The 20,204-nt window shown below is 37.0% G+C and overlaps 1 pseudogene; it reads left to right on the top strand.

The window, feature by feature from the left end:
• The window catches only part of LOC137024541 (uncharacterized), a 101,531-nt pseudogene that overhangs the window by 78,391 nt on the left and 2,936 nt on the right, over window positions 1-20,204 (top strand).

Here is a 20,204-nt window from a genome sequence, read left to right as displayed (position 1 = left end):
TATTATATTTAATTGTGCTGTTTTTTGTAGTTAGAATATTCTAAATAATATGAGAAAATATATATATTTTTGAAAGTATAGTTTTTCCATAAATATAGCACATACAACGCCGTTGTAACAACGGTACCGAAACCGTGACTCTAAAACTATGAAACAAACCGAACCGTTTGTTTTGTGTTTGTGTTGTTTTTGTTTGTGTTTCTGATACTTTTGATATACTTGAGTTGAGCATTGGAAATATATAAAATATAAATATTTTAACATGTGAATATGTATCTTTTATTATCCCTTCTTAAAATGTGTAAGCCAATTTTATATTTGTCTTTGGTGTGGTAGTATAGATGGTCTATTCCTAGTGAGTTTTTGAGGGTTTATTTATTTATCCATTCATATTATGAATGGTAGTCTACCTGTTACATCAACTAACAGGGTTACCCTATAAGTTTAGCAGGCTGGTGGACACATGAATTTGGTGGTGGTGACTGCAGCAGCAGAGGTGGCCTGGGGTGGAGTCAAATTCCCGGCCTGATTTACTGTCCCAGCCCGCCACTGCACACAGCCCTCCGTGCCTCTCTGTCCTCCTTGGTGAGGTCTTCTGCGAAACGGATGTTGAGATCCTTGCAGACGCGGTGAAGTTTAGTGATCCGCCAGAGTTCGTCTCTGAAGTGGCGTCCTGTGAACTGCATGATTATCTGACGAGGGCGGTTGGTGTTACTCGGTCCCAGTCGGTGAACCGAATCCAGGATGAAATCCATCTTTTCCCTCCAGTCTGGTACAATCTTTCCGATGATATCAGAGACAACTTGTCGTGTATTTTCGTCTTTTTCCTCCTGTAATCCATTTAATCGCAGGTTCCATCTTCTTTTATAACGCTCCAACTCTACAGCTCTTTTCCCCACTTCTGCTATTCTTTTCTCCAGATCTGTGTTCTCCTCTTTCAGTTGTTTCACCTCGGCGTGCAGTTTTTGGCACTGTACTTTACAATCTTTGATCTCGGCAGAGTTAAAATCTACCGCTTTCGCGATGTTGGCTATGGTCAGCGTGTTCTGCTTTAGTTCCTCAGTGAAGTCCTGCATCATGTTTTGAAGAGTGCCGATAGCAGCCAATATCGCAGCATTAGAGGCGTTTTCAGCATAGGCACCGGTAGTCATGACGTCGTCTGATTTCGACTTTTTCTGTGGTGCAGGTGGTTTGGAAGGGGATGCTAATGTGTTTTTAGTTCCTCTGGTGTTAGTTTCCATCCTTTCTGGACCACTGTAGTCGTGATCTTGAACTTGAAGAGTTTTCAATTTAGCATTAGCTTTTGTGCTAGACATGTTGTAGTCTGCAATATCGTACTTCAGGAGGTGATCAGGGTCTTTAACAGGATTCTGAATTATTATGATAAGTTCTCTATGGTTTTACATCTGATATTTCAGGGTTTTGTTAAGTTAAAAGTTAACTCCGTTGATTTTCAAGGCTTTGCTACTCTGGGCTGTTCACAATGCGTCTGCTCTCTCCGCCATCTTGAGCCCCCTCAGCGTCAGATCTTTCTGTTTGCCACCGGTCTGGAAACTGAAGCCAGAACAAGAAGAGTGTTTGATAAACATTTGTTTTATCATGTGTTTACAACAGGTTTACAGTGGAAGTTCAATCATAGATTTGAGTTCGATGCATGATGTCTGTGCTTCGATGCGGCTGTACAGGCACATAACATACGTCATAACTAAACGTATCTGATTGGTTTACAGGTAACCAATGATTTTAAACTTCAGACAAGCGCCCCCTGGCGAGAGAGAAAACACTTCTCTATTATGCCATTCCAGACTCTGTCTACGAAGCAAAGTGAAGTAGCAGAGTCTGGTATTACCAGGCTAGATCTGGACTGCAGTCAGTCAAACACATCAGAATGAGGCCTACTGTACCATTGTCTTGCTTCCCAGGAAACATGTGATCTTGATGGCAGTTTATGTCTCTGTACAATCCCAATATACTCCTCCACTTTAATGATTCCTTCACACATATGAAGTCACTCATGCCGTTTGCACTGATGCTCCTCCATACCATGACAGATGTTTGATTTTGCACCTGTCGCTGATGAAAGTCTGGATGGGACTTTTATCTTTGGGACTGAGAACTCGATGTCCGTTTGAAACATGGACTCATCTGATCACAGCACACATTTCCACTGTCTCATTCATCTGAGATGAACTCGGGCCCAGAGAACTCTCCACCATCTCTGCATTGAACAGATGTATAGCTTTCTCCACGTGTAACAGAGATTCAAGTTGTATTTTTTTGATGCAGCAGCAGACTGTGTTAAGTAAAATGTGGCTACATTTAACACAGCAGCATGATGGTTTGTCATGTAATGCCATCTGAGGGGTCAAAGGTCACGCACATTCAACAGAAGTTTCCTGCTTTTCCCTAAATGGACTGAGATTTCTCTGGATTCCCTGTATATTTTCAACATATTATCAATGCTGGATGGTTAAAGACATAAATACTTTGCAATCTTGCATGGAGAAATGTGATTTTTTAATTGTTTGACAATTCTCTCAAATTTAGCACAAAGTGAGCCATGACCCGTCTTTGGATGTTCCTTTTACCCAAACACGATACCCTCACCTATTACCAATTCACCTGCTCATTGTGGACGGTTTCAAAACTGTTTGAATATTTCACACATATCTTGGATATTCTGTAATCTTTTCAATATTATTTGGCCTCTGTCTCAACTTTTTTAGAGTGTGTTGCAGCATCAAAATCATAATTTGTTCATATTTACAAATTACAATGAATTTGGCCAGTGAAATTTTATTTCTACTTTTGTCAGTTAAATACATGTTCAAGAGAATTAACAAATCACAGATTCTTGATTTTATTGCATTTTATAAAATGATTTCTTGATTTGGGGTTGTACAATCTTATAACAGCAGACGGAGAGTAAAATGAATGTGCTGTGAAGAGAGCTGTATGTTAAATAAATTACAATTGTAGCTATAAACAAAGTAGCTGTAAACAAACAAATTTACATTTTCTGTCTATAAAAATGCATAAGAAGCTCCATCATGAACAAGACCCTTCTGCTTCTCTTTATAATATGTGTTTTGCTGCCATCTGCTGGATGAATTACACATTGCTATATTAAACAGATTACAGCTACAAATGTCTTAGATATAATGCCAGATGAATATATGTGGAACAGAAACCAATATTTATTTACAAATGTAGTCTGAAATTTGTCTGTTTGTTGTACACAACCAGTCCAGTTCATTTCATATTTTATTAACATAATAAACATAATATATTTTTTGACATTGTAGTAAAATATACCAAATATTATACACATTTGTCCCAAAAATGACTTTAAATGTTCAGTTTATTATCATTTCTATATTTAAAGCAAAGATCAAGTATTTTTGTGTGTGAAATCAAGTGTCAGTAAGTGATCAGTCAGTCATCAGTGTTGTATGTTGTGTGTGCAGATCCAGGCTTTGATGCTGAATATAACCTGCAGTGTTTCTCTCTCAATCTCTTTAAGTTTAGTGTGACTTTATCTCCACGCTGACATATGACTGACACGAGTCTGTCCTCAGTGAAGTGTCTCTTCACGCTGGAGGAGGAGTCCCGCTCATCAGCGCTCACACTTTATTGATATATATGGAGAAAATAAAAATGCTGCTTTCTGATTTGTCACTGATTGTGTTTGATGATTTCCTCTGTTGTGTCTAATAAGGTAACAGTGAGTGTCATTGGCGGCTGTGAGAGTCTCTCTCTCTTTAGGGGACTGACAGGAGCCAGTTTCTTCAGTGTGTTTGAGGGAGCAGAAGGAGAAACAGAGTCAAACAAACAGTGTGACGAGCAGAAGAAGATGGAGGGATGTCTGACACTCGTTTTACTCTCCTCTATAGTCACTCTAACAACATCTGGTAAGTACAAAATAGACTGTTAAGATATAAAACATTATACAGATTTAAGTAAGGAGTTTATCTATGATGGCATTAGACCACTAGAAACTGAATAGAGGCCTGTGTAATATAAATAAGCTCTTGTGACACTAGATTATTCATTTATTAATTATATTTAATAAATGATTTTAACTTTTACAGCTTTCACACTGGTCAGCTGGTGTTGTGTTTAGTTGTGCTATAGAAATAAAATTGACATTGACATTGAACTTTTACAGCCAACCAATTTAATGATGACAAGATTATTTGTAATATACTCTTATGCAGCTTTAGTTGTCAAGTTTGTAATATTTTTTTGTATTTACCAGTTTTTTTATGTATATATCTCATGTTTATTGACTTAGTACTCTACAGATGACTGTATGTTCTACTTCTACTGTGGTTAAATCTCTTTCTCTCTCTTTCATGTACAGATTTGGAGACTGTTAGGTTAGTTGATGGTAACAGTCCCTGCAGTGGTCGAGTGGAGGTTCATCATGCTGGTCAGTGGGGAACAGTGTGTGATGATTACTGGGATGAGACTGATGCTGCAGTGGTGTGTAGAGAGATAGGATGTGGAGAGGCTCTAGAGGCTGTGCGTCGTGCTCACTTTGGACAAGGATCAGGACCAATCTGGATGGATAATGTGCGCTGTAGTGGATCAGAGTCAACACTGAAGAACTGTGGATCATTAGGATGGGGTGTTAGTGACTGTGATCATAGTGAAGATGCTGGAGTCAGATGTTCAGGTGAGCTGCTCCATACATCATCATGTTAATTAATCTCTGATCAGACTTCCAAATGTATCGTACATGCAATTTAAAATTATTCAGTGTAATTTAAAACCCCAATTACAGAAAAGTTGGATTATTTTGTAAAATGCAATAAAATTAAGAATCTGTGATTTGTTGATTCTCTTTAACCTTTATTTAACTGAAAAAAGTACAAAGAAAAAATTTTCATTGTTTTCACTGAACAACTTTATTGTTTTTTGTAAGTATAAACAAATTTTGATTTTGATGATGTAACACACTCCAAACAAACTTGGGACAGAGTCATGTTTCCCACTGTGTCACATCACCTTTCCTTTCAATTACAATATTTAATCATTTGGGAATTGAAGGATACTAATCGTTCCAGTTTTGCAAGTGTCATTTTTACTCAATCTCACCTGATACAAGACATCTGCGACGAACGACGAACAGTCTGTGATCGTCGTTGTCTGATTCTCCTCTTCATGATGCTGTACATTTTCAATAAGAGACAGATCTGAACAGCAGTCAGTAAAGCACATCTCTTCTATGGTCTAGAAACCACTCTGAGCACGTGCAGAATGAGGCCTGGTGTTGTCTTGCTTCCCAGGAAACATGTGATCTTGATGGCAGTTTATGTCTCTGTACAATCCCAATATTCTCCATGTCAATGATTCCTGCACACATATGAAGTCACTCATGCCGTTTGCACTGATGCTCCTCCATACCATGACAGATGTTTGATTTTGCACCTGTCGCTGATGAAAGTCTGGATGGGACTTTCGTCTTTGGGACTGAGAACCTGATTTTTTCAAAATGCCATCCCTTTTTTTTTTCCAAAAACAAGCTTAAACATGGACTCATCTGATTTCTAATGCAATGCTGTCTGAGGGGTTAAAGGTCACGCACATTCAACTGAGGTGTCCTATACCTTGCCCTAGATTTCTCTGAATAGATACCCTGAATCTTTTTACAATATTATATATGCTAGATGGTGAAAGACATAAATACTTTGCAATCTTGCATTAAGAAATGTGATTTTTGAATTGTTTGACAATTCTCTCATGAAATTTGGTACAAAGTGGAGAGCCGTGACCCATCTTTGCTTGCAAAGATAGAGAAGCTCTTTTACACCCAAACATGATCCCCTCACCTGTTACCAATTCACCTGCTCACTGTGAACTGTTTCAAAAACAGTGTAACTTGGATATTATATAATCTTTTCACTTTTATTTTGCCTCTGTCCCAATGTTTTTTAAGTGTGTTGCGGCATCAAAATTAAAATTTGTTATATTTACGAAATACAATTATGTTGGTCAGCAGAAACATGAGAAATCTTTTCTCTGTACTTTTGTCAGTTAAAAAAGATTCAAGAGAATTTACAAATTACAGATTTTGGTTTTTATTGAATTTTACAAAATGTCCCAACTTTGGAGCTTTATATTCAGAGCAATTCATAAGCAATTATTTGATGATTAGCATTTACTTTCATCTATTACAAAAATCCATTATTAATTAAAGGACTTACTGTTGTTTTATGTCTATATCACAATCATAATGACAGATGGTTTTCTCTGTTGTATAAATATTATCAGAAACCATAAACTACGGAATGTCAAGACTTGTGGACGGATCTCACCTGTGCTCTGGAAGAGTGGAGATGCTTCTTGTAGGCGGCTGGGGTTCAGTGTGTGACGCTGCCTTTGACCAGCAGGATGCAGAGGTTGTGTGTCGAGAGCTGGACTGTGGGATTCCTGTACAGGTGCTGGGAGAAGATGCTTTTGGAAAAGGAAAGGGTCAGATTGGATCAAAAGAGATTCAGTGCAGAGGAAGTGAATCACACATTCGACGCTGTAAATCATCAACCTCAAATAATATAAACTGCACCCATGACAACGACGTGGGACTGATTTGTTCTGGTAAAGTGTCAATGTTCAGCCTTTCTATAGAGAAATCTAATTGATAAACTAAAATGTAATTATGTAATCAGTTTTTTATCAGTTTCTGTAACCTCTCTGTTCTTTGTCCAGGTTACACTGATCTCAGACTGGTCAATGGTCCTGACATCTGTTCTGGTCGAGTTGAGCGTCAGTACTTCAGTAAATGGGGCACAGTGTGTGATGCATGCTGGGATATGAGAGCTGCCAGTGTCCTCTGTAGACAGCTGAATTGTGGGATTGCTGTGTCTGTTGTGGGATCAGACTGGTTTGGAGAGGGAAGTGGAGAAATCTGGGCTGATGTGTTTGATTGTGACGGGAATGAAACAAAACTCTCAGAATGTTCCATCTCTTCATGGAGTCGAGCTGAATGTTCTCATAGACGAGATGTTGGAGTCATCTGCTCTAGTGAGGGGATTTTATTTTAAAAAATATTATAAATTATCTAGAAATATCTTAATAAAGTGTCACATCTTTCACTCAGATTCCTCTCTGGCTGTTCATGATGGTCTGGTGCGGTTGTCTGGAGAGAGACAGTGTGAGGGGGAGGTGGAAGTTTCCATCCATCAGGTCTGGAGGAGAGTTCTGCTGGACTCCTGGAGTCTCACTGAATCCTCTGTGGTCTGCAGACAGCTGGGCTGTGGCTCTGTGCTGAACTTCTCCGGCTCCTCTTCATCCAGTCCTGAACACAGTCATGAGTGTGTGACGGGCTTCCAGTGCTCTGGGAGTGAAGCTCATCTGGGGAACTGCAGCTCTCCACAAACTCTCAACTGCAGCTCCACACAACAGCTGTCAATCACCTGCCTTGGTGAGAAGAGCAACATCTGGGCAGATTCTTCAGTTGTTAGTGATCACTAATGTGTTTCTCTTTCTCTGAATATCAGGTCACAGGTCCATCAGGCTGGTGGGTTCTGGGGGAGACTGTGCAGGGAGGCTGGAGGTTTTTCACAGCGGCTCATGGGGGACAGTGTGTGATGACTCCTGGGATATTAAAGATGCCCATGTGGTGTGCAGACAGCTGCAGTGTGGAGTGGCCCTCAGTAACCAGCAGGTACCAGCCTGGTTTGGTCCTGGTTCTGGACCCATATGGCTGGATGAGGTGGAGTGTGAGGGGAATGAGACGTCCCTGTGGAGCTGCTCTTCTCCAGGCTGGGGAAAACATGACTGTCAACACAAGGAGGATGTAGGAGTCGTGTGCTCAGGTAAACAGTAAAGTAATGTAAATGATTTTCAAAGATACATTTAATTGTTTTTCACAAAATATCCTATGATAATGTACAGCTGGTCATTTTTAAATAACTCCAGGATGATCAGGAGCTGATGGGTCTAGTATCATCTTAAAGGAGTTTATTTTTCAACTATGACTGTATGACTGCAATGTCAGTCTGATATAATGTGTTGCCATGGATGATTATCATTTTTTTTCAATGTTTTTATTGACCAAGCACAATCAAGTAGTATATTTTGTATAATATATTATGCATCTGTAAATATACACTGTGTACATGATATCAGTGTTTGCAGCATGCATTAGACTTGTATTTTTGGTTTAGCAAAACCTGGATTGCAGTGGTTTTAATACACAACTTTTTCCATATTTTTTGTATATGTAGCATTTTTGTTATTATTATTATTTTTTTTTTACAATTCTCATCAATAATTTATTTAGTTGAAGTTGATTCTCATCCTTCTCCATCTAGAGTTTAAAGAGATCAGGTTAACTGAGGGCTGTTAAGGGAATGTGGAGGTTTTCTACAATGGATCCTGGGGAAATGTGTGCTGGAATCAGATGGAAACAGACACAGTGAGTCTGATCTGTCAAGAGCTGAACTGTGGAAGATCTGGTGTTTTGTCTGATTCTACACCAAGAGTGAAATCAGCTCCTAACTGGATGGATGAAGTGAAATGTCGACCACATGATTCAAATCTGTGGCAGTGTCCATCTTCACCCTGGGGACAGAATGACTGTAATGAAGATGAAGTGGCCAAAATCACCTGCTCAAGTGAGATTATATTTAAATTATGTAAGATTGTCTCAACAGTCAGGTTTCTTTAAAAACAATGTTTATAATGTGGTGAGTAAACTCTTTCTGGAAAACTAAACTGAGCTGATGGAAAAAGCCTAAATTTTATGAGATTTAAATAATTTTTCACATTGATGATATTTCACTGAGAGATGTTTTCAGAATCAGATTCAGAAATTGCTCCATTGCCAAGTGTACTTGCACACACAAGTAATTTACCTTGGTATTGAAGCTTCCAGTACACACATATAAACATGGGCGACATTTGACTCTCGAGGTAGGGGGGTCAATAATTTTTTTTTTTTTTTTTTTTTTTTTTGCAAGTAGGCCTACAAATCGTTTTTTGTACCTGCATGATCAAATTATAAGCAGAAATTTTGAGCAAAAAAGTTTAATTTTGCTTGTTTATTTACTCATTTATTTAATAATTCACTTAATTTTATTATCACGGCCACGGGGAATTATGTGGATAACGTGTGAATCAGTGTCCATCATTTTGCGAGCAACTGATGATAAAGAAAAATGCCACGTCGCAATATTGAAAATATTTCCATTTTAAACCATGAAGGCGAGCCAGGTGATATCACACAAACAATGTGCAAACTTTGCGTAAGAGTTATGTGAGTGAAGAAGTCTCAAACTCCAGTCAGTTATTCACTACAGAAACTGAAAGTAAAAACTGACTGAGCTTTTGGCATCCGACGCTGCAATAACGGCGCATATTCTCTTAGAGATAATGTGAGATGAATCTGAATGAATTATTTTCTTAATATTTCTCCTGTGGCCCATAGTGAGAAAAAAAATAGTATGTTTCGTGAGACGATAAGTATTTTGTGTTAAACAAGTTGTTCTTTAAATGAGGAGTAAGATAACTAATATTTTATTGTCCTCGCAGCGCGTCGGTGGTGATGCGCTATGAGATCGCGTGGCAAATGAATTGCAATATTAATTTAATAATAAAAGTATCATGATAATAAGAAAAATAATTCAATAGCCCTGCATGCCCGTCAACTATACGCCACTGTGAAGGGATAAACGGCTTTCGGGCATGGCATCAAATTGATTAACTGTTTTATCCAAATCCACATGCATGGGCCGTTCAGTGTTCAGTACTGCAATGTCTCCTGTCTCCTGCTGTTTCTCATGTGTTTCCAGTCGGCGCAAGCAAGAAATGTTTACTAGACTGTGGACTAGCTTTGACTCTCCGCGCAGCCGAATTTTTTTGACCACGGACGGTGTGCGTTTGCATGCGCCGAACGCGTCTTTCCGCGCTGATGGGTAAAGGAGTAGCCTATCTTTTAGAAAGGCTTGCGCGCTCAACTGTGCGCGAGACGGAGGGGAACGTGGGAAATGAAGTATACCCGGGCCTTAACCGCTCCAAATTGTAGTGGACTGGAGCTGACGACGGATCACATCGAGAAAAATATGTCGCCCATGCATATAAATATAACAAGACACATCATAAAATTTAAGAATAATAAAAAAAAATTGTATAAAGTCAAAATAAACATTTACAGATAATTAACATATTTACAGTATTGTGAATAATAATATGAATGAATAGAACTAAATGAATTTACAAAGATATCGCACTAAACATTTCAAGAGGGAAACAGAAACTGTTCTAGTGATCTGAGGTGCCGTCAGGACTAATGACTCTGTATCCTAATGTTCAGTTGAATTCATTTTTAATCTCAGAGGAGGAAAATCCTGAATCTCCTCAGAGTCGTCTGACATGTTCTACTTCACCATCTTCTCACCAGAGACAGTGTTCAAGTAAGATTTTTTGACAATACTTTTACATTTTATTATAAGCCTGTATTTTCCTAATAAATGAATAATATATGTGCACTTAAACAAAACATTATATGCATTAAAATGTTAATCAAATTCATAATTGTAATTATACATTTAAAGCCATCTTTGTTCAGTTTCAGTATGTTTTGTTGTAAATTAGCTGAAGCTGGTCAGTGATGTTGATGTGTGTGATTTAGATCATGTTCCTCTCAGACTGAGTGGAGGGGAGGGCCGGTGCTCTGGGAGGCTGGAGGTGTATCATAACACTGTGTGGGGCTCAGTCTGTGATGATCTGTGGGACATCAGCGATGCTCAGGTGGTCTGCAGACAGCTGGGTTGTGGAGCAGCACTGAGGGCTGATGGGAATTCAGTCTTTGGTGCTGGTGAAGGTGTTGTGTGGCTGAACAGAGTCGAGTGCAGAGGGAATGAGATTCACCTGTGGGACTGTCCTCTCTCCCTGAAGAACCACACTGACTGCTCCAACAAAGATCACGCTGGACTCACCTGTGCAGGTCACAGAAAATCACTGACCAATATTAGTCATTTTAGTGCTAATAATATTTGTGTATTTAAACTGTCATTTGCTTTTATTTGATTTTGAATGTGTTTGTCTTTTTCAAAGATTTGCCAGATTTGTCAGTGTCCACTACTCCTGCCACAACATCACCATCTTCTCCTCCAGTTTCTCAGACAGTGAGCTCAACATCAGTCTCTCCTCCACAAACTCCTCCGTCTCTCTCTGTGCTTGTGATTGTACTGGGAGTTGTGCTCTTACTGCTCTTAGTGCCACTGCTTATACTGATTCAGCAGAACAGAGTGATGAGGAGAGGTAGGAGAGATCCAGAGACTGTCATATTGTGTCTTATTCAGTGTGTGATCAGTCATGTGTTGTGAACTGACAGCAGGTTTGTCTCTCTACACTCACAGCTCTCTCTAAGAGGAGACACAGGAGCACGACTGAGGCCGTTTATGAGGAGATTCATCACAGACACAATCACTTCACTCAGAGGGGTGAGACATGAACCCTGAATCTTATTTAATATGATGAATTAATAAGAGAGTCTGTCAGACACTTGATGTTCATCTATTATTAGTCCTGTTAAACCTCCTGCAGAAAACCACAGAGCTGCAGGTGTGTGTGTGTGTGTGTGTGTGTGTGTGTGTGTGTGTGTCTCTTCCTGTGTTTATATTTTAGAGGGTAATAAGGAGCAGTTCATATGTTTGTGTAGGTGCAGGTGTCTCTCTGTGTGTGCTTTTTCCTGTATGTATTTTTAGGGGGTAATAAGGATGAGTCCATATGTGTGTGTGTGTCAGTAAGTGTCTCTTTCTGTGTGTATTTTTAGGAGTAATAAGGAGGTTATTGTGTTTGTACATGTAGCTGCAGGTGTGTGTGTGTGTGTGTGTGTGTGTGTGTGTGTGTGGGGTTCATGTGAGGATACATGTGTGTTTACTAATAGGCCTCTAAAACATGAGATTTCTGCCTCTAATGCTTTTAAAATGTAAGTAATTAATATTTGTGTTTTCAGTAACAAATGCTTTATGGTCCAAAGGAAATGAGGATTCAGTCTGTTTGTAATGATGAACATGTTTCTGACTGTTCTGCTCCTTTAACAGGGAGTCTCATCTCTGAAGAACTGCATTCTGGGTATGAAGATGCTGATGAGCTTCTCTCAGGTTAGAGAGCTGAAGAATATTCAAAACAACACCTAAAATAAATTATTTGATTTACAAACTCTAAAAAATAGATCAAATGTATTTCACATATTTTACCACTAAATGAAATGTGTTTGAATGTTTCAATTGTTCACAATACTAAAACTTTTCTTATTAGAAAAAGAGTTCAAGACTGTATATTATGATGATGTCACCAGTGGCCTGAAAGGTCAGTAATTGATCACATGATTCATTCATTACCAGATGATTACAAAAGCTGAATGGTCTCAAGAACTGCAACAGCATTTAAATTTTGTTTCCCAAAATATTAAAAACACTCAAAATATAAACATGTTTTGATGCAGAAGAAATGATGAAGGAAATCACACCGGGATACTATGATGATGTCATCACTGATGGACTTAAACCAGATCGTGAGACAGGTGTCGCTCTGATATTATATAATAAGATATGTAATATTTAATATATATATATATATATATATATATATATATATATATATATATATATATATATAAATTATATTTTGTATGTGTTTCTCATGTTCAATTTGTAGAAGACACACCTGAGAGCTATGATGATGTCATGACGAGTGGACAGAACTTTAATATTAAAAAAGGTGTTTTTACTTTTTATTCTTTAGTTTGTGTGTTTAACATAATACCTCTGAAGTGATGCTCAGCTCTGATATGATGATGTATCATTTGTTCTGTTTATATCTTTATGTTTATGTAGTGGACGCACCGGAGCATTATGATGATGTCATCATTAATGGACAGAGCATTCCAGGTGTAACAGGTGAGTCACACAGAACTGTATTTTATCATCATCCACTAATATTGAACATGTTTCTACCATTAATGAATCATCATGACTTCATCAGAAGTAAATCTAACTGTTGGAGAGACTTTTGACTGCCAGGATCTGATTTAATTATAATTATATGAGTGAAGCCGGTCAGAGCACAACTTTATATAAGGAAGAGGAGAAGGTCATCAGGTTTAGAGGATGTATTGATAAAAATAAGCCACAGAGGTTCAGGTATTTCACAGGTAGAGATCAGTTACAGGCAGTAGAGGCATTAGTCTGGAGCACATGAAATACAATAAAGGATAATGAAAATAGTTCGGCATATAATAAACGTCCATTGCTAAATAAAGACAGTCAAAGTATATTAAATCCTCATCAATAACATTTCTCCATGAAATATACAATCCAAGGGAGGAAAATACGGCATCATGTTGTACATTATAAGCCATAAGCGATCATCTGACATGATAAACATAACTCCATATATGGATATAATCACGGATATAATGGATATGATTAGAATTCAAAAAGTGATCTCATGTTTGAAAGGGTTTCAAAGTATTACAAAAGATAATATATGAGGGTTTCTTTTGAGTTATTTTTGTCTGATAAATACAAAACTTTGCCAAAATAATTAAAAGGTTAATTGTGTAATTTTGTTTTTCAGAAAACAAAGTAAAATGTTCTAAATTAAAAGTTTTGTTCAATTTAAAGTCAATCCAAAAAATGGAGCAATAAAAAAATATCAAAATGATCAAAATCTTCAAATGATGTATAAGTACATTTATCACAAACAGTATGAATATATCTACTAATGGAAGTATTTACAGGAGAACATCCTATGAATATTTTTTTTCTTTATTAGAACATATTTATATGTTAAAGTACAAATGATGTGACAACATAAGGTTTAAGATGTTTTGATACACATTGAGGATTGGATCCGACATTAAAGGAATTTCTTATAAAATTGTTATTAAAGCGTTTATCAAAAAAGGGAATTCACAGAGTTGAGGATTTTGTAAGGCTGTATTATTAATATCTACATCTGATAATTTGGTTAAAGTTATTACACCATTGAGGCTTAATTACTTTAAATTATTTTACATAAAAACTAAATTATAAATAAAATTAGGGTATATGTAGGAAAGAGATCAATGACATCATCAATGACACAAGCTGTATTAAAATCACAATGTGAGGTTTTATTTCACATGTGTATCAGAGGGAGATCAGGAGGAGTATGATGATGTGAAGAACAGCGATGAAGATGAGAGAAACCTGTTGGGTCAGTTATTGTCACATTTCTATAGCCTATTTCTATTTTTATTTATGTTTCTCTTTTAAACTAAATCTTGTTGCATTTATAACAAAAAAATATGAATTTGCTTTTGTTTTTAAAAACAGACTATGATGATGTGGAGGAGGAGTCAAATAAAGAGGGAGGGGCCATATGACTCACTGACCACACCCACTGCCTCTGATCATCAAATCATATTACAGTTACTGGAGATACTGTTTTTTTGCTACTAAAGATTCAGTGTTTTATGTTTTTATGTTATTTTAAATATTTTTAAATGAAAGGTTTCATGTTGTGCAAAATTCAGGTTTTAGTATTTGTAACAAATTTTAGTATTTGTTTTTTATTATTTGAGCTTTTTTTATTTTGATAACATGCTTTTCACCTAATAAAAAATAACATTCATTCATCATGTCACAAAAATATTTTTTAGAAGAGCGATTAGAGGAAAGGAGAAAATTATGCAAAATACTATAAATGTTAAATGATGAAAATAGATTTACCACTTAATAGATATTATAAGTTATCATGTTTTCCATAAACTACCAGCATTAGTTCTTGTGTATGTCAGCTTGAATTAACTTAAATAGAGCACAATTTAATATTTTATTTACAAAAATGTAATGTTTCTGGGAGAGACAAAGGTATGCAAATGTGTAGACATCTAAAAAAACATTTACCCAAACTGCACAGTTTATTGTGTGATGTTCATTTTACTTTAAAATGCTTTAAACAACTTTAACCAGTTTTTAGTCTGAATTATTTGCTCTGATCTTAAATCTTCTGCAGCAATAGCGCCATCTGCAGGTTGAGGTTTGTTTGACTCTTCTTGGTTTTTCTCTTCAACAGCTGATGTTGTCATTTTCTTTTCCTCAGTTAACTATAAGCTTCACTGGACATTGATAAAACAGCATTAGAGAATTACATTACGCCTCTAAACAGGGATTATTCACAAGTAACATTTGGGAAATTAAGAAAACAAAGCAGATTTTCCTCTTAAACATCGGTGACTTTAGATGCACTGCTCTATAAATTCACTCTTTTCATGTTTCATACAGCAGTGTTTCTCGACTCAGTCACGACACCCTTTGAAAATGTTCAATAATTTGTGGCCCCTACACTAGTGTTGTCACGATACTGGAGTTTCTACCTTGTAAAGTATCGATATTCAATACCATTTTCGATATCATAAGAACCGCCGTATATTTATATTATCTTTATGTCTGTCTAAAACTGATTGAATCTCGTCACTCACTATAGGCCTGTTTCAAAGAATGTGAGTGAAATTGTTTGGATGAGGGGAAATCAAGTATTTAATATTTTTTATTTAAAATTATCTTTTACATGATTGACAGACAGTTCTCAATGTTTAACAATAAATAAGAGTTGAATGCCAGAGCTCTGTGTAATTTGTGACATTAAACTAAATTCATGATGAAATACTGAAGACTCAAACTAAACTGACATGTAAACTAACTTATTACAGCCTAGAGAGATTTTTTTACAATTAAAATACAGAATTACAGCTCTTACCTGAACAATAAAACATTTTACTCTTCCAGGTCTGTTCTTACAATAAATAAATAAATATATTTAAAAAAGTTTATATAAACGTTTTGTAATTAAATCCAGTAAACGAGTGAAGTTTAAACTGTCGTTTAAATGCTCTGCTGAGAGTGTTGGGCTGGTTGTTGTTGCAGCACGGACTGTATTCAGTGTGACACCAGTCGTCTTATGATGTTGTTTTATATCTGATAGTACAGGCCGGGTTTGTTGTGTTTAATAAAGTTAAATGTACGCAACTCAATGGCGTAATTTCCACTGGGGACACTTTTCAAAATCCCGTTTGTGTCCCCCCCACTTTCAAATTAATTTATGATTTTTTTAACCGAACGCCGTCATTGAGGAGCAGAACAGAGAGCCTGTGTCGATGCGCGCGTCCAAGAACGTTGCATGCACACTCTACAAATAGCTCAGTGAAGGTTCTAATGAGCAGGTATTTTATACGGCAAAAGTGGGAGTAGGCCTAATGGAGCTAAAGAAATAGACTAGCCCCAATTAAGTTTTCGTGCACTATATTCAAAGTCATCTGAAGCCATTCCATAGCTTCATGTGAGGGACAGAAGAATATGTACATCGTTAACTTTTAAGGTCATGGAAACTCTTCTTCCCTCCGCTGCAGCTGTCAATCATTCTCTGTTCAGCACTCAAACAGCGCGTCGCGTTCAGACAGTCAGCACGGTAAAACTATTCGATTATAATACTTGATATGTAGATAAAGGGCTGTGGATTGGCATAAACTAACTTGATCTTGCTGGAGTTTAATGCTGTTTCTAAACGATGTCATGACTGTTTGATGCAGATGTACACAGGGAATCTCTTTGTGCCAAACATTTCTAATGCTCAGCGAAACTGCGCGCTCTGACTCGATATTGTTTCAAGCGGTTTTTACTGTTGTTTTGAAGCGTTTCATATTATCATGGTTTTGCACACTGAAAGATTATTAATAGCATATTTTTTTTTCTGTCGTATTTATCATATCTTGTTGCCCCATTAAAAAGCTGCACAATACATTTAAAAATAAATGTCTTTTAATCTTACATTAATATAAATACATATAATTATATACATAGCTATAAATATAATCTATTTTTTTTCTTCATTTTATAAGAATACAAATAGTAATTTTAAACTTTTTGTTAACATTTGGATTTTATAAAATTACTGTGCAAAGTTTGCTGCTGAATTATATACTTACCTAGTTTATTTATTTATTTATTGTTCAGCTTATGATTATATATTTTTATTCATTTGTTGTTTTCTGGATTGTCAAAGAGTGACCACTAGTTGCACAAATACTGATGTATGGATACAGGCCCCTCCTGCTAATAAATTAATTCAACAAAGGTAACCTCTTTTGCTACATATTTTTAATGGTTTAAATGTGTACTCTACATGTTTGACCACTTATGAACTATCTTTTAGCCTACTACATGCTGTGTACATGACTAATGTGCCCTACCATCACCAATAAATAGATACTATTAGAGCACAAAATTGTTTACAAGAGAACAAATTTCTTCATTGAGTCACTTGATTTTGCTCTCAGAATGCACCAGATTTATGCATTTAAATTTAAAATGTAAGCTTTCCTACAGGGGGGCATGTGAACAATTGTAATGGGATGATCAGGTTCAGATATCTAAATCAGAGAATATCATCGGGTGTTTGGTGGGTGGATGATTTATTTTTAACAGTGGATTCAGGTACAACTCAATGCACAGACTTTTTCTTTGTTCAATTTGGATATTGAACATGGGTTGGCGCTCTTTTTTTTGAACTCTCAAAGTTTACCAGATCTTTAAAATGTACAAAATTTTCTTTCGGGGGGGCTTGCCTCCGGACCCCCCTAGAGGATGTGTGTCCCCCCCACTTTTCAAACCAAAGTTACACCCTTGATGCAACTAGATTGGCGTTAACCGTCCATTACATTTGTAATAGAGGATAGACTGAAACATGTTGGCAAACTCAACTAATCTGGCAAAATTGTGTAAAGAAGAGTTCACTTTGTATATGAATCTTACTTTGGCGGACTCTGGAGAAGCTGAATGTTTTCAGAGCTGTGTGAGACCCTGATCCCAACCTCGACACCAGATAAACAAGTGCACTGGATGACCACTGCAGTCCAAAAGTGAACGAGACAGAAAGGTGCCGTTTTTTGTCAGAAATCAGCTCTGATGAGAACATTGACAAAATATGAAACGGACTTAAGAATGATCTCCAGATCAAAGACTCTGATCCGCGATAGAAATATTTGCGGCATATCCAGCTCTGTTTTGAGAGACAGACTTTTAAGGGAGCAGGATTTGACTTTGGAAAAGTGTGTGCAAATCTGCAGGACAACAGAGCGATTGAAGGATGAGTGACAGAGGACGCTGTGAGAATATAGAGATAAAAGAGCTGTAAACTGCAAGAGAGAAGGATCCCTGTGGCGATGATGGCGCCACTTAAATCAGAGCTGAATGATCTTCAGTGAAGAGGGATCATCACACCAGTAGACTGCAGCACAGAGTGGATTAACAGTCTTGATATTGTCATCAGGAAACCTCAGGATATGCACAGATCCAAGACCACTCAACAGATCTCTGAGAAGATGCCAGACTACAGAGATATGACAGTGAAGTCAATTATATCCCAGGGAAGGACATGTTGCTATCTGACATGCTGAGCCGCTCATACTAACCTGAACATGCATCAGAGAGTTCAGTAGAAATGGAGATTGAAAGCATAAACACGGTTCAGCATGTACATATAGCAGAAGAAAGACTCCAGGCCATCAGAGAGGAAACAAGTGAAGACAGAAAATTGCAAACACTGATCAGATTCATCCAGGAAGGTTGACCAATGATCAAAAAAGACTTGCCAAATGACATTACCACTCTTTTCAGGAGGAACTGAGTGGACAGAGTGAATTGTGTTCAGAGGAGAGAGTTGTAATCCTGACGCTCTCAGAGGTGTCATTGTTCAGCGCATTCACTCACATTTGATCATAGAGGGATTCCTAAGAAGGACAAGAGAATGTGTTTATTGGATGGGGATGAATGATCAGATAAAGACATTCATAGAGAAATGTGACATCTGTAGATGGATGTGAAATAGCAGAAGGAGACTCTGTGGTCTCACAAACTACCCAGTAACTCATGGTCTAAGGTGTGGACAGATATATTCACTTTAGACAACAGAAACTACCTGATCACTGTTGATTAACTCTCTGATTTCTAAACCTCACCATGATTGATCAGAGAAACACACCATCGCAATGGATCAAAGCAAGTCCAGCACAGCGATTGTTCAGTAGGAGAACCAGATCTCTGATGCTCATGATAACCTGCTGCAACCAAAGGTCATTCACACTCGACAAGGACGGATTGAAAACAAGAACCGTCAGGCTGCTTATTATAACAGACATGCAACAGATCTAGATCCTCTAAAACAAGGAAACAGAGTCCATGTCCAGCCAGAGGAACAAAACATGGAGAAAAGCGACAGTTGTGAATCCTGTGGACTGCAGGTCTGATGACGTCCAGCTCGACTCATTCTGAGGAGAAACCGCCGACACCTCAGGAGGGACAGAAACACAGTAGAGGAAAAAACAGAGACTTGTTGGTGAACAGAGACAGTGTGACAGACTCAAACAAAGCACAGACACTCCTGTTGTTTCTATAACAAAGTCTGGAAGAAAAGTGATTAGACCTCACTACCTTAAAGACTATGTTCAGTAATACTCACCTCCATTCTCAGGGAAATTTAGTTGGTATATTTGTTCACCTGCAGTTAGAGTTTGTATTCATATGTGCCAACTGAAAAAAAGAAAAAGGGTGGAAAAGATACAGTAAAGACAACACTTTATTTTGTTATAAGAGTTTATTAATTGAAGAAAATATGTATTAGAATGCATTAAGGAGACATTACAAATGTTGTCTTACTGAAATTGCAGTGTTAATACAATAAGAATTTTATCTTGTATAATTTTCAGTCAATACAAAGTATATGTTAATGTATACATGCTGTTCTGAGTTACATTCCATGAAGTTCTGTTTATTGGTGAAACTTTTTTATGCTGAAAATATATTTTACTAATACGAGGAACAAACCTGTATCTGTTATGAGATTTTTTTTATTATGTAATACTAAATGTTTCTTATAGAATGAAGCATCAAAGTCGCATGAAAAGACCAAATATTCAAGATTACAGGGCAAATTTAAAGTTTGTCAGTGAAAAACCTGATATTAAATCACTCTTGCTAAAGATGACACACTGTTAGCCCTGATAAGTTGAATTTACTTAAAAAATTTGAGGAAACTGGTTGCCCTAAAAAAATTAAGTAATGATTAAGTAATGTGAACTTAATAATTCAAGTTCATTTAACTTAAAATGTTTTGTAATATTAATTACTTTGTAGTTATTACAACTAGTATAT

This window comes from Chanodichthys erythropterus, chromosome 8, assembly GCF_024489055.1.
Source record: "Chanodichthys erythropterus isolate Z2021 chromosome 8, ASM2448905v1, whole genome shotgun sequence".
NCBI lineage: Eukaryota > Metazoa > Chordata > Actinopteri > Cypriniformes > Xenocyprididae > Chanodichthys > Chanodichthys erythropterus.
The sequence above is the reverse complement of the archived record's forward strand: the minus strand, read 5'-3'. Positions and strand labels throughout refer to the sequence as shown.